Source organism: Pituophis catenifer, unplaced genomic scaffold (genome assembly GCF_029215685.1).
Source record: "Pituophis catenifer annectens isolate HBS135680 unplaced genomic scaffold, rPitCat1.0.hap2 SCAF_2, whole genome shotgun sequence".
NCBI lineage: Eukaryota > Metazoa > Chordata > Lepidosauria > Squamata > Colubridae > Pituophis > Pituophis catenifer.
This window is the reverse complement of record NW_027256882.1, coordinates 206,361,231-206,373,869: the sequence shown is the minus strand read 5'-3', so window position 1 is coordinate 206,373,869 and position 12,639 is coordinate 206,361,231.

The following is a 12,639-nucleotide window of genomic DNA, read 5'->3' as shown; positions in this document are numbered from 1 at the left end:
AAAGATAATAAATTGAAAAATCTCAGAACTAACAACAACAATAATGATACTAATAATGATAACAAGAAAAAACAACAAAAAGACATCCATTCCAGGGGAAAGCAGCTCCATGCAGGGCTTTTTAGGTGGGGGTGATTCTGCCCTCCATCTCCATACCTATTGTGACCCAGGCCCAAGTAAGTATTATCAGACACAAACTGTTTGAAACAAACAGACTTTATTAGAACAGATGAGAATTAACTCATTCTCAGGGTAGTCCAAACTAATTCAAGACAAATTCTTCATAACACAATTCTTCAGCCTTATCACCAACCATGGTCTTATTAGGCAACCTGCCAAAGGCTTTTCTTGGCAAAAGTTCAGAAGCAGAAGATGGCGACAAGAAATATATGCAGCAAGACAAGAAACAAATCTATCAATGTTGTTTTTTGACAAAGAGCCTAAGAGCCGTTGCTGGTCTTTTAAGCCTTATGGGAGAGGCCAATCATCTCTTGGCCCTACTCCCGAGTCGTCCTTTTTGCTTTAGCTGCTCGTGCCTTCTTGCAGCTCTTCTCATGCATGCACTAGGAACGGCTTTTCTTCTTCCTCTGCCTCTCTGCTGGCAGCCTCTGGAGCAGCGGTTCTCAACCTGGGGTTCGTGACCCCTTTGGGGGTCGAACGGCCATTTCACAGGGGTCACCAAAGCCCTCTCTCGGTCCCCCCACGCCTTCACTCACCCTCACCCTCTGCCTCTGTTGGATCGCCGGTCGCCGGTCGCTTACCCCGCCCACTCCCAATCTATTGCTGCCTCCTGAGTCCCAGCTAATGGCTAGAGGGAAAAAAACTGTTTAAATTCTTGCCGCGGGGCTTCAAAGGGCCGCCCTACAGTTGATCAGTGTTAAAAGAAAACAAATGAGTAGACCGCTGCCTGCAAAAATAGAAAAAACAGCCCCTTTCAGCTTCAGCATAGGTTAATTACCATAAGTTGATTTGATCAGCCTCCCGACTCTCAGCTGATTTGCTCTCAGCTGTTTTGCGGAGGGCTCTGTTGCTAGCTAGCTGCCAAGAGGTAAATTGCTGGAGCATATTATTTTTCCCCTAGTTATGCTGAAAAAGCAAAACTGAAAGTAAAACAGCGTCTTTGCTGCAACGTGACAAAATGAGGCAGAGAGAGATTTCTTTTTCTTTTTCCTCACCAAAAAAGGGAGGTGCAAAACTGCAAACAATGGGAAATTTAGGGCAAAAGAGGAGGTTCAAGATTTTAAAACACAAAAGAAAAAAAGCTCTATTTAACTAGGGAATTGTAATAATTGAGATACTATTAATTGCATATTGTGTTGAAAGCAGAAATGGTTAAGTTGTGGTTTGGAGGAATATATGGGGGAAATTATTGGGTTTATTATTATTGGTAAATATAATTAATTGATTTGTAAGAAATTGGATTGCATGGAAATAATTGGAATATACATGTTCATATTGATTAATATACAAAAAAGATAGTTATATAACTAATTGATTTATATTAAAATGTTGAATTTGTATTAAACAACTGTATTACATAATTACATAATTAACCAATGTGAGGATGGATATAAAAATAGATGACAATGCGAAGGGGTATAATATAGAATAGAAGGGAAAAACTGAATTTGATTAAGATTAGAGATGAGGATGAAGGGTAATATTGGTTTTTTAAAAAAATAGATGAGGAATAAATATGGCAAAAAGGAAATAGAGAAATTGTAAATTTAATTGAAATGACTAAACACTAAACACCGGCCAAATACTTTGTTCAAAGAAAATACATTGTATGTTTGTATGTGTGTTTCTAATTATTGCTATTTATTCATATTTGTTCTCTTTTATTCTTTAAAGTTTAACAATTCATTCTTTATCTTAATATCTTTATATTTGTTTGGGGTTGGTTTTCTTCCCTTTCACCTTTTTTATTGTACAGCAATCTTTCTCCTCAAACCTACCACCTCTTTCCTTTCTTTCCTTCTTACTTTCTCTTCCCCCCTTCTTCTCCTCCCTACTTCCTCTTCCTTTCTCCTTCCCCTCCTCTCTTCCTCCCTCTCTTACCCTCACTCCTACTCTAATTTCCCTTCCCTTCCTTCATTCCTTTCTATTGCTGTATCCTTTTATGCATATGGACTATTCAGAGGGCTAAAAAAGTTATTTTTGACTGGTCCTCGCACTTTTGACCAGTCCTCGAACTTACGACTGTCCTCCCATTTTACATTTTGGCCCTATCTTGTCATCATGGTGAAGAGAAGCAGTTGTGAAATGAGTGACATGGTTGTTAAGAATGCTACAATGGGCATAAATGATGACTGGTCAAAAGTGCGAGGACCTGTCAGAAATCACTTTTTTCAGCCCTCTGGGTAGTCCTTTTGTGCACATGGACTACTCAGAGGGCTGAAAAAGTTATTTTTGACTGGTCCTCGCACTTTTGACCAGTTTCGAACTTACGACTGTCCTCACATTTTATGTTTTTGCCCTATCTTGTCACCACGGTGAAGAGAAGCAGTTATGAAATGAGTGACATGGTTGCTAAGAATGCTGCACGGGCATAAATGTGAGGATGGTCATAAGTGTGAGGACCAGTCAAAAGTGCGAGGACCTGTCAGAAATCACCTTTTTCAGCCCTCTGGGTAGTCCTTTTGTGCACATGGACTACTCAGAGGGCTGAAAAAGTTATTTTTGACTGGTCCTCGCACTTTTGACCAGTTTTCGAACTTACGACTGTCCTCACATTTTATGTTTTTGCCCTATCTTGTCACCACGGTGAAGAGAAGCAGTTATGAAATGAGTGACATGGTTGTTAAGAATGCTGCACGGGCATAAATGTGAGGATGGTCATAAGTGTGAGGACCAGTCAAAAGTGCGAGGACCTGTCAGAAATAACGTTTTTCAGCCCTCTGGGTAGTCCTTTTGTGCACATGGACTACTCAGAGGGCTGAAAAAGTTATTTTTGACTGGTCCTCACACTTTTGACCAGTTTTCGAACTTACGACTGTCCTCACATTTTATGTTTTTGCCCTATCTTGTCACCACGGTGAAGAGAAGCAGTTATGAAATGAGTGACATGGTTGTTAAGAATGCTACAATGGGCATAAATGATGACCAGTCATAAGTGCGAAGTCCGGTCAATAGTGCAAGGACCTGTCAGAAATGACTTTTTTCAGCCCTCTGGGTAGTCCTTTTGTGCACATGGACTACTCAGAGGTCTGAAAAAGTTATTTTTGACTGGTCCTCACACTTTTGACCAGTTTTCGAACTTACGACTGTCCTCACATTTTATGTTTTTGCCCTATCTTGTCACCACGGTGAAGAGAAGCAGTTATGAAATGAGTGACATGGTTGTTAAGAATGCTACAATGGGCATAAATGATGACCAGTCATAAGTGCGAAGTCCGGTCAAAAGTGCGAGGACCTTTCAGAAATCACTTTTTTCAGCCCTCTGGGTAGTCCTTTTGTGCACATGGACTACTCAGAGGGCTGAAAAAGTTATTTTTGACTGGTCCTCGCACTTTTGACCAGTCCTCGAATTTACGACTATCCTCATATTTTACACTTTTTGTCACCATGGTGAAGAAAAGCAGTTGTGAAATGAGTGACATGGTTGTTAAGAATGCTGCATGGGCATAAATGTGAGGATGGTCATAAGTGTGAGGACCAGTCAAAAGTGCAAGGACCTGTCAGAAATGACTTTTTTCAGCCCTCTGAGTAGTCCCTATACACATAGCAATGGCCACCCGGTCACATGACCAGCTAGCCACGCCCACCCAGTCACATGACCTCCAAGCCACGCCCACAAACTAAGCCACACCCACAGAACCGGTAGTAAAAAAATTTAGAACCCACCCCTGGTTGGGGGTCACCACAACATGAGGAACTGTATGAAAGGGTCGCGGCATTAGGAAGGTTGAGAACCACTGCTCTGGAGGCTCCGGAGTCCGCACATCTCTCCCAGATGGCCATGGCCCCAGCTCTGCCTCTGACGCAGAGCCCTCATCTGGGCCTTCCCCAGCCTCCAGGACTGGCCCATGTTCTTCCTCAGCCTCCTCACTGTCCAACTCCGCTGCCAGTTCCGCAGGCTGCTGGCGGACCACAACACTATCGCTCACCGCAGGGCCATTCCCCCAGGTCTGACGATCCAGATGCAGCTGTGACTGGAAGAGGTCATGGACTGCTTTCACCAAGATAGGTGCATGCACAGACGTCGCATTCTCCCAAGTAAACTCCTCCAGTCCATATCCCTTCCACTCAATTAGATACTTGAACCGTCCTTTTACCCACCAAGAGTCCCGAATGCTGGCGACCTCATCCTCGGGTGGTTCATTTCTGTCATGTGGCACTGTGGCAATGGCTGGAACAGGCCTGAAGGGGCTCCCATTGCCGACCTGGCCTGTCGGCAGTGAACACAAGACGTGACATAAGCCTGGACATCATGTCTCAATCGGGGCCACCAAAAGTGCAAGAAAGTAGATTCAGTGTCTTAAAGAGGCCAAAGTGCCCCGACGCAGGATTATCATGGCACTGCGGCAAGATAAGTCCCCAGAGCGGCCCCACCAGCAGCTAGAGCCTGTCTCGGTACCGCAAGAGTTCCTCATGAAACGTCCATGGAGAGGCGGGCCCTACATCTTTCTTCCGTTGCTCCACGTAAGCATCATGCTGAGGTTCCTGTATCTGAGCCCGTAAATCAACTGGTTCCTAAACCACGGAGAAAGACTCTACAGGCAACACTGTCTGGAGCAGAAGCGGGTCTTCGATGTGGGAATACTCCGGTTTCCGCGAGAGCGCATCCGCCCTTTGGTTGCGACCACTAAGGATGTACGTAATGCTGAAATTGAACCTTGCAAAGAAGAGGGACCACTGAATCTACCATTGGTTCAGTTTCTGGGCGGTCTGTAGTAACTATGCACAAGGGAAGAGGGTACCGCCAGATGCGCGAGCCTGTAGCAACACCGCAGCAACAGCAACCCCCGATGCATCTGCTTCTACCACAAACAAATGGTGGGGGTCAAGATGCTTCAAGATAGGCTCCTTCATGAAGGCCTGTTTCAAGGCCTGGAATGCCTGTTGCTCGGGGGTACCCTACCGAAACGGGACTTTTTCTGCAGAAGCCGAGTGAGAGGCATGATCCTGGCAGCAAAGCTTGGGATAAAGGTCCGATAGTAGTTGGCGAACCCAAGGAGGCACTAGACAGTGGTCCTTCAGTCACCAAGGAGGTTGCCAACTACGCAAAGACTCCACCTTGCTCGGCTCCATGGCAATGCCCTCGGGAGAGATTCAATGCCCCAGGAGCTCAATGGTGGACTGGAAAAACTGGCATTTCTCCAGTTGAGCATACAGATGATGCTCCCGAAGATGTTTCAGGAGCAGGCGGAGGTGCTGTTGGTGGGTCTCCTGGGAAGGAGAATAGATGAGAATGTTGTCTAAATAAATTACGACAAACTTGTCCAAGAGGTCCCTAAAAATGTCATTCATGAAATGTTGGAAGATGGCAGGAGCATTGGTCAGCCCAAACGGCATGACCGTACAGTATACTCAAAATGTCCTTAAGGAGTGCCAAACGCCGTCTTCCATTCATCCTTGGGACGGATCCGAAGAAGATTATAAGTTCCTCGCAAGTCCAATTTAGTGAAGACAGTAGCCTCCAGAAGTAGTTCCAAGAGTTCAGGAATAAGGGGCAGAGGATACTGGGTGCGCGCTATGATGGCGTTTAGCTTGCGGGAGTTACAACAAAGCCGCAAGTCTCCAGTCTTCTTTTTCACGAACAGGACCGGGGCAGACAATGGCGACGAGGGCCAGATAAAATCCTGAGCAAGATTTTTGTCCACAAAGTCCCGTAACACAACCAACTCAAATACAAACGCCCCAATGGGAGTGGAGCATCCAGAATCAAATCAATGGGGCAGTCGTGGTGGGTGTGGTCCACACATTGCAGGCTCGGAAAAGAGATGAAGTTCTGGGAACAATAGATCTGCGGGTCTGGTTTCCTGTGCCAAGCCAAGCCCAAAACCACGAGAAAATGCAGGCCGGAGGTAAAATAAAACTGAATAGGGTCCTCATGAGACCCGATGGTCATGTGCAAGGATTGAGTGGTGGCCGTAATAGGCCCAGACAGAAGCACCCGGCCAGAGTCTGCACATCACTCCCAGATGGTCCTCGCCCCATCTCTGCCTCCGACGCAGAGCCCTCATCCGGGCCTTCCCCAGCCTCCAGGACTGGCCCGTGTTCTTCCTCCGCCTCCTCACTGTCCGACTCGGCTGCCAGCTCCGCAGGTTGGTGGCGGACCACAACAATACCCTCCGTTGCTGAAGCCGTCCTAGAGGCAGACAGAATAACAGAGTTGGAAGGGACCTTGAAGGTCTTCTTGTCCAACCCCCTGCTCATGAACAAGCTGGCTAAGTAGCCAGCTTCGGGTGCAGCCCATCAAGAATGGCGAGACTGGCGCCTCGCAAGGAATCGGGCTGACCTTTGCTGCTCCTGCCTTTTCTCTGCCCTAAGTGTTCCTGGTTCAGGTGCAGAAGGCAGTTCCTCCTCCTCCTCCTCCTCACTAACCAGCTGGGTGCTTTCCCCACCTGAAATCTCAGGGCTGCCCTGCTGCAGCTGTTGTTTCAGCCAAATCATTCTCAGCAGGCTACTCAGAGCCATTGACCAACTCACCTCCTGAGGTGGCTGAGGCTGGTTCCTCCTCCTCCAAGCTGACCTCTGGAGACGAATCTGAGGAAGCATCTGGGGGAGGAATCAAAGGCTATTATTAGGACCACTTTGCTCTTTTGGAGCTACTTGTAATTGCCCTCCGCTCTTCCGATCTGAGGGGCTCATCTTCTAGCATCGTAGCCCTTTGATACTTTTCCTGGGGTTTTCTTACTAAGGATACTGGAGAGGGTTGCCATTTCCTTCTCCAGTGGACCATGTTGTGTCATCACCCTCGCCTATGACCTGTCTGACCTAAATGGCCCGGCACAGCATAGCTCATTGCTTCATTGAGCTTCGCAAGGCAAGGCATTGACCCGTGAGGAAGATAAAATAGATACCTCTTCTCATTGAAGAAGGCGGTCCAGGGAGTCCAGGATGTCCTCTTCCAGGCTGCTGAGATCCTCCAGAGTGTCTTCCTCCTCCTCTGGAGAATCCTGTGAACGACAGTCATTCCTCTTTAGCCATCAGAGAAAAAAAAATCAGGATTCCTAAAAGAGGGCCTATTGAATGGGGATTACATTTCCCATTTAGGACACCAGTCCCTGCTACTTTGTGGCAAAGGAACCGAGGCCACCAGACCACCCCAACCGAAAAGCCTTTGTCTTTCTTACCCATGGACTGGAAGAAGCCTCCGCATCCTGGTCCCAGCTATCCTCAGGTTCCTCCTCCAGAAGGTCAGCAAGGGAGTCGAGGTCCAAATCCCAGAGGCTGCTGGTCCTGGAGCCCGCCAGGACTGTCAGCGAATCCTGCAAATGATACCAGGGTTGCTAAATCCTCACCTTTCTGTGTCCCAATAAGATTCCTATGGCCCTATGGGCCAACAGCAAGAGAGCCTTTCCAAGCCTTAAGCTTAGAAGGATGTATAGCCCAATTTCTCCCACTTCCCATAGCCAAAATTTTCTTACCTCTGAAGATGTTTTATCCAGGTCAGGAGAGATCTCCCTCTGCACTGGTTGGTCTTGTGGTTCCTGAAATAAAAAGCCAAAGATGCCGTCTGTTGGGATATCAAGAAATCCACAGAGACAGGGCTTCTTCTTTTCACGTGGGCAGGATGTGTCCAGGCCTTACCAACTCAGTGCAGGTCTCCAAACTGGTGGACAGCCGCGGCCTCCAGTGCTCTTGCCTTTCCTCTCTGGGGGGAGAAAACAAAGGGGCCAAAGATCAAAAGTAGCCATGGCCCTTTTGCAAGAGTGGTCATGTGGAGGCTGTAAGAACCCTTGCAGGTGGCCTGCCAAGGGGCTTGGCCTGCCGGTGAAATTGCCCTGAGTCCTTCTTCCTTTAGCAGAAGCAGAGGCAAAGATGCCTCCCTTCTGCTAAAGGTTCACCCTCGAAAGTGTTACCTACCCTGAAAGACAGGCACTGTCTCCTCCTGCACCTCCCTCCTCCACGTCCGATGGATCCTGAAATAAGAATGCAAATATTCCGTCTATTGGCATGTTAACAAATGCACAGAGACAGAGCATCTGCCATTACCATAGGGAGGAGCTACTCTGGCCTTACCGACTCAGTGCAGGTCTCCCAAATTGTAGTCAGCCGCGGTGTCCACTTCGGCATCCTCTCATTTCTGGGGAGAGAACGAAGGGCTTGAGTCATTCTTCTTTTAGTAAAAGTGCAGGCAGAGGGTAGAGATGCCTCCCCTCTGCAAACCTTTCTTCTAGCCCTTCTCCTCAGAATCCCTCAGCTGAGAACACTAACCTCCTGGAAATGAGAGCTGGCCGGACATCTTCCTTCCTGGGACTCCGGGCGGTAGCAGGACCACCCATCACAACCTGCAAGTAACAATGGTTTCATTGAAGGTATGAAACAAGGGGGATCTTCTTCAGTTTCCTAGGCTGGCCAGGTTCCCCCCAAGTTCTTCCCTTCCCCCACCCAGTTTTGAAGTATGAACCCCCACTGCCCATGTTGCAGAAGCATCCTTACCCCAGGCAAGGAAGAGACGTCTCCATCAGACACATGATGTGTCTCCCATTCTCCCTGCTGGTCATTCTGTGCCTCTTCGGTGCTGACCAAAAGAAGAAGAAGGCGCCATGTCAAAGAACATTCATCTAGCTGACCCTCTCCTTTCTCAACCTAGCCAGTCAGCCTGCCCATCTTTTGGCCCCTGAAGCCCCTTCTAGACAGGAAGCCATTTTGGGGAGAGCCTCTCACAGACTCTGCAGGCCATCAAGGTTGCCCCACCATACCCAGGGTTTAAGGAGAAGAGGGTGGTACCTGTCAGGAGGCACAGGAAGGTCTTCAATGTTGCTCTTCAGGCAACAGAAAAGGTGCGAACACCTTTTCCAGATGTTCTGTTAAGAGAAGAGAAATAGACACAGGTCAGTCAGAAGAGTTGATTTGCTCCCCCGCTGCCAGTTTCTTGGCAGCTGAGATGGCCACACTTACTCTGAAAAGCCTTCTCACAGCCATGACCAACTAGGTGCTCGTCCTATCACTGCACGAAGGGAGAATGAGCAGCTGTGCAGTGGCTACTGGTTTTTCAGGGCAACTCGTTCCCTCGGCAACCAGGTAAACAATAGCCATTTTTTATACCTACCCAAGGATGGCAGCTCAGCTGGATCTAGGAGTGGCCGGTGGCTGACTCCCTCGGTAGCCTTTGGCCTCTGGGTTTCCTGTGGGAAGTTGTCTGTTCACGAACAACAGAGAAGCACCATCATTGTGGCACAAAGCACAGAGGGAATCATGGCATCCTAGGGAGGAAGCGACTTTTAGTCCAAGTCCCTGCCCAAGGGACTTGGCCATCTCAGATAAATGATTGCCCAATCTTTTTTTTTTTTAAATGAAATTTTTATTAGAGTATAAATATTAAAAAAAATAACATGACATAAACACAACAAACATTTATACAACATATAAACAAAAAGAAATTATGTTTCCTTCTTAAGCATTGTTTCCAAGTGACTTTCTGCTTGTTATATATTTCTTCCCCTCTCCTTAGTCTAATGACGTTTTCTATACCGGTAATATTTCCCCTCTAGATTTTTTGTTTATTTCTAATTTTTAACCAATTATACCATTTATAATCAATCATAAATGATTGAAGGTCCCTTTGTCTTCTTACACTTCCAGCAGATCGGGCTATTTTTGGGCTGTATTTTTGCCAGTCTGGTTGGAGACCTATGTGCCACCTATAAAACATTTTCAGTTGGTTTTCCTTGTACGCCACTGCTCGTTAATTTTATATTTACTTGCCAACACTGTTCCCATTTTTCCAAATTTATTGTATGTTTGACTTTTTTTTTATTAAACAGTTTTACAGAAAGAGGGAAAAAAAATTTACAAGTATTTCCCCATCCCTTCCTTATCCCTCCCACCACCGCCCCCCCCCCCCGAACTTCCCAGAACAAAATACAGGGTATACAATTGACAATCATATGCTAAACTAAGCTAATAAACTAAGGATTCCTATCCCCCCTTCACAATTTAACTCCCCTTTTACTAACTAAGCATCAATACTCTTAATTTTTCTATTCATTCATAAGCTATTTGATACTTTTAGTCCGATATTTGTTTTGAACATAATCAATCCATCTTCTCCATTCCGATATATATAAGGTGACCAAATTTTAACATTCGTAAAGAGGGACATTGTGGGCGTGGCTTATTTTAGGGCGTGGCTAGCTGGTCATGTGACTGGGTGGGCGTGGCTAGCTGGTCATGTGACCGGGTGGCCATGGCTATGAGTATAGGGTAAGGTGAACAGATTTTAACATTTGTAAGAGGGACACCATTGTGGGCGTGGCTTATTGTGTGGGCGTGGCTTGGAGGCCATGTGACTGGGTGGGCGTGGCTAGCTGGTCATGTGACCGGGTGGCCATGGCTGTGTGTATAGGGACTACTCAGAGGGCTGGAAATCATTTCTGACAGGTCCTCACACTTTTGACTGGTCCTCACACTTATGACCATCCTCACATTTATGCCCGTGCAGCATTCTTAACAACCATGTCACTCATTTCACAACTGCTTCTCTTCACCATGATGACAAGATAGGGCCAAACTGTAAAATGTGAGGACAGTCGTAAGTTCGAGGACTGGTCAAAAGTGCGAGGACCAGTCAAAAATAACTTTTTCAGCCCTCTGAGTAGTCCATATGCACAAAAGGACTAACCAGAGGGCTGAAAAAAGTCATTTCTGACAGGTCCTCGCACTTTTGACTGGTCCTCACACTTATGACCATCCTCACATTTATGCCCGTGCAGCATTCTTAACAACCATGTCACTCATTTCACAACTGCTTCTCTTCACCATGATGACAAGATAGGGCCAAAATGTAAAATGTGAGGACAGTCGTAAGTTCGAGGACTGGTCAAAAGTGCGAGGACCAGTCAAAAATAACTTTTTCAGCCCTCTGAGTAGTCCATATGCACAAAAGGACTAACCAGAGGGCTGAAAAAAGTCATTTCTGACAGGTCCTCGCATTTTTGACTGGTCCTCACACTTATGACCATCCTCACATTTATGCCCGTGCAGCATTCTTAACAACCATGTCATTCATTTCACAACTGCTTCTCTTCACCATGATGACAAGATAGGGCCAAAATGTAAAATGTGAGGACAGTCGTAAGTTTGAGGACTGGTCAAAAGTGCGAGGACCAGTCAAAAATAACTTTTTCAGCCCTCTGAGTAGTCCATATGCACAAAAGGACTAACCAGAGGGCTGAAAAAAGTCATTTCTGACAGGTCCTCGCACTTTTGACTGGTCCTCACACTTATGACCATCCTCACATTTATGCCCGTGCAGCATTCTTAACAACCATGTCACTCATTTCACAACTGCTTCTCTTCACCATGATGACAAGATAGGGCCAAAATGTAAAATGTGAGGACAGTCGTAAGTTTGAGGACTGGTCAAATGTGCGAGGACTAGTCAAAAATAACTTTTTCAGCCCTCTGAGTAGTCCATATGCACAAAAGGACTAACCAGAGGGCTGAAAAAAGTCATTTCTGACAGGTCCTCACACTTATGACCATCCTCACATTTATGCCCGTGCAGCATTCTTAACAACCATGTCACTCATTTCACAACTGCTTCTCTTCACCAGGATGACAAGATAGGGCCAAACTGTAAAATGTGAGGACAGTCGTAAGTTCGAGGACTGGTCAAAAGTGCGAGGACCAGTCAAAAATAACTTTTTCAGCCCTCTGAGTAGTCCATATGCACAAAAGGACTAACCAGAGGGCTGAAAAAAGTCATTTCTGACAGGTCCTCGCACTTTTGACTGGTCCTCACACCTATGACCATCCTCACATTTATGCCCGTGCAGCATTCTTAACAACCATGTCACTCATTTCACAACTGCTTCTCTTCACCATGATGACAAGATAGGGCCAAACTGTAAAATGTGAGGACAGTCGTAAGTTCGAGGACTGGTCAAAAGTGCGAGGACCAGTCAAAAATAACTTTTTCAGCCCTCTGAGTAGTCCATATGCACAAAAGGACTAACCAGAGGGCTGAAAAAAGTCATTTCTGACAGGTCCTCGCACTTTTGACTGGTCCTCACACTTATGACCATCCTCACATTTATGCCCGTGCAGCATTCTTAACAACCATGTCATTCATTTCACAACTGCTTCTCTTCACCATGATGACAAGATAGGGCCAAAATGTAAAATGTGAGGACAGTCGTAAGTTCGAGGACTGGTCAAAAGTGCGAGGACCACTCAAAAATAACTTTTTCAGCCCTCTGAGTAGTCCATATGCACAAAAGGACTAACCAGAGGGCTGAAAAAAGTCATTTCTGACAGGTCCTCGCACTTTTGACTGGTCCTCACACTTATGACCATCCTCACATTTATGCCCGTGCAGCATTCTTAACAACCATGTCACTCATTTCACAACTGCTTCTCTTCACCATGATGACATGATAGGGCCAAAATGTAAAATGTGAGGACAGTCGTAAGTTCGAGGACTGGTCAAAAGTGCGAGGACCACTCAAAAATAACTTTTTCAGT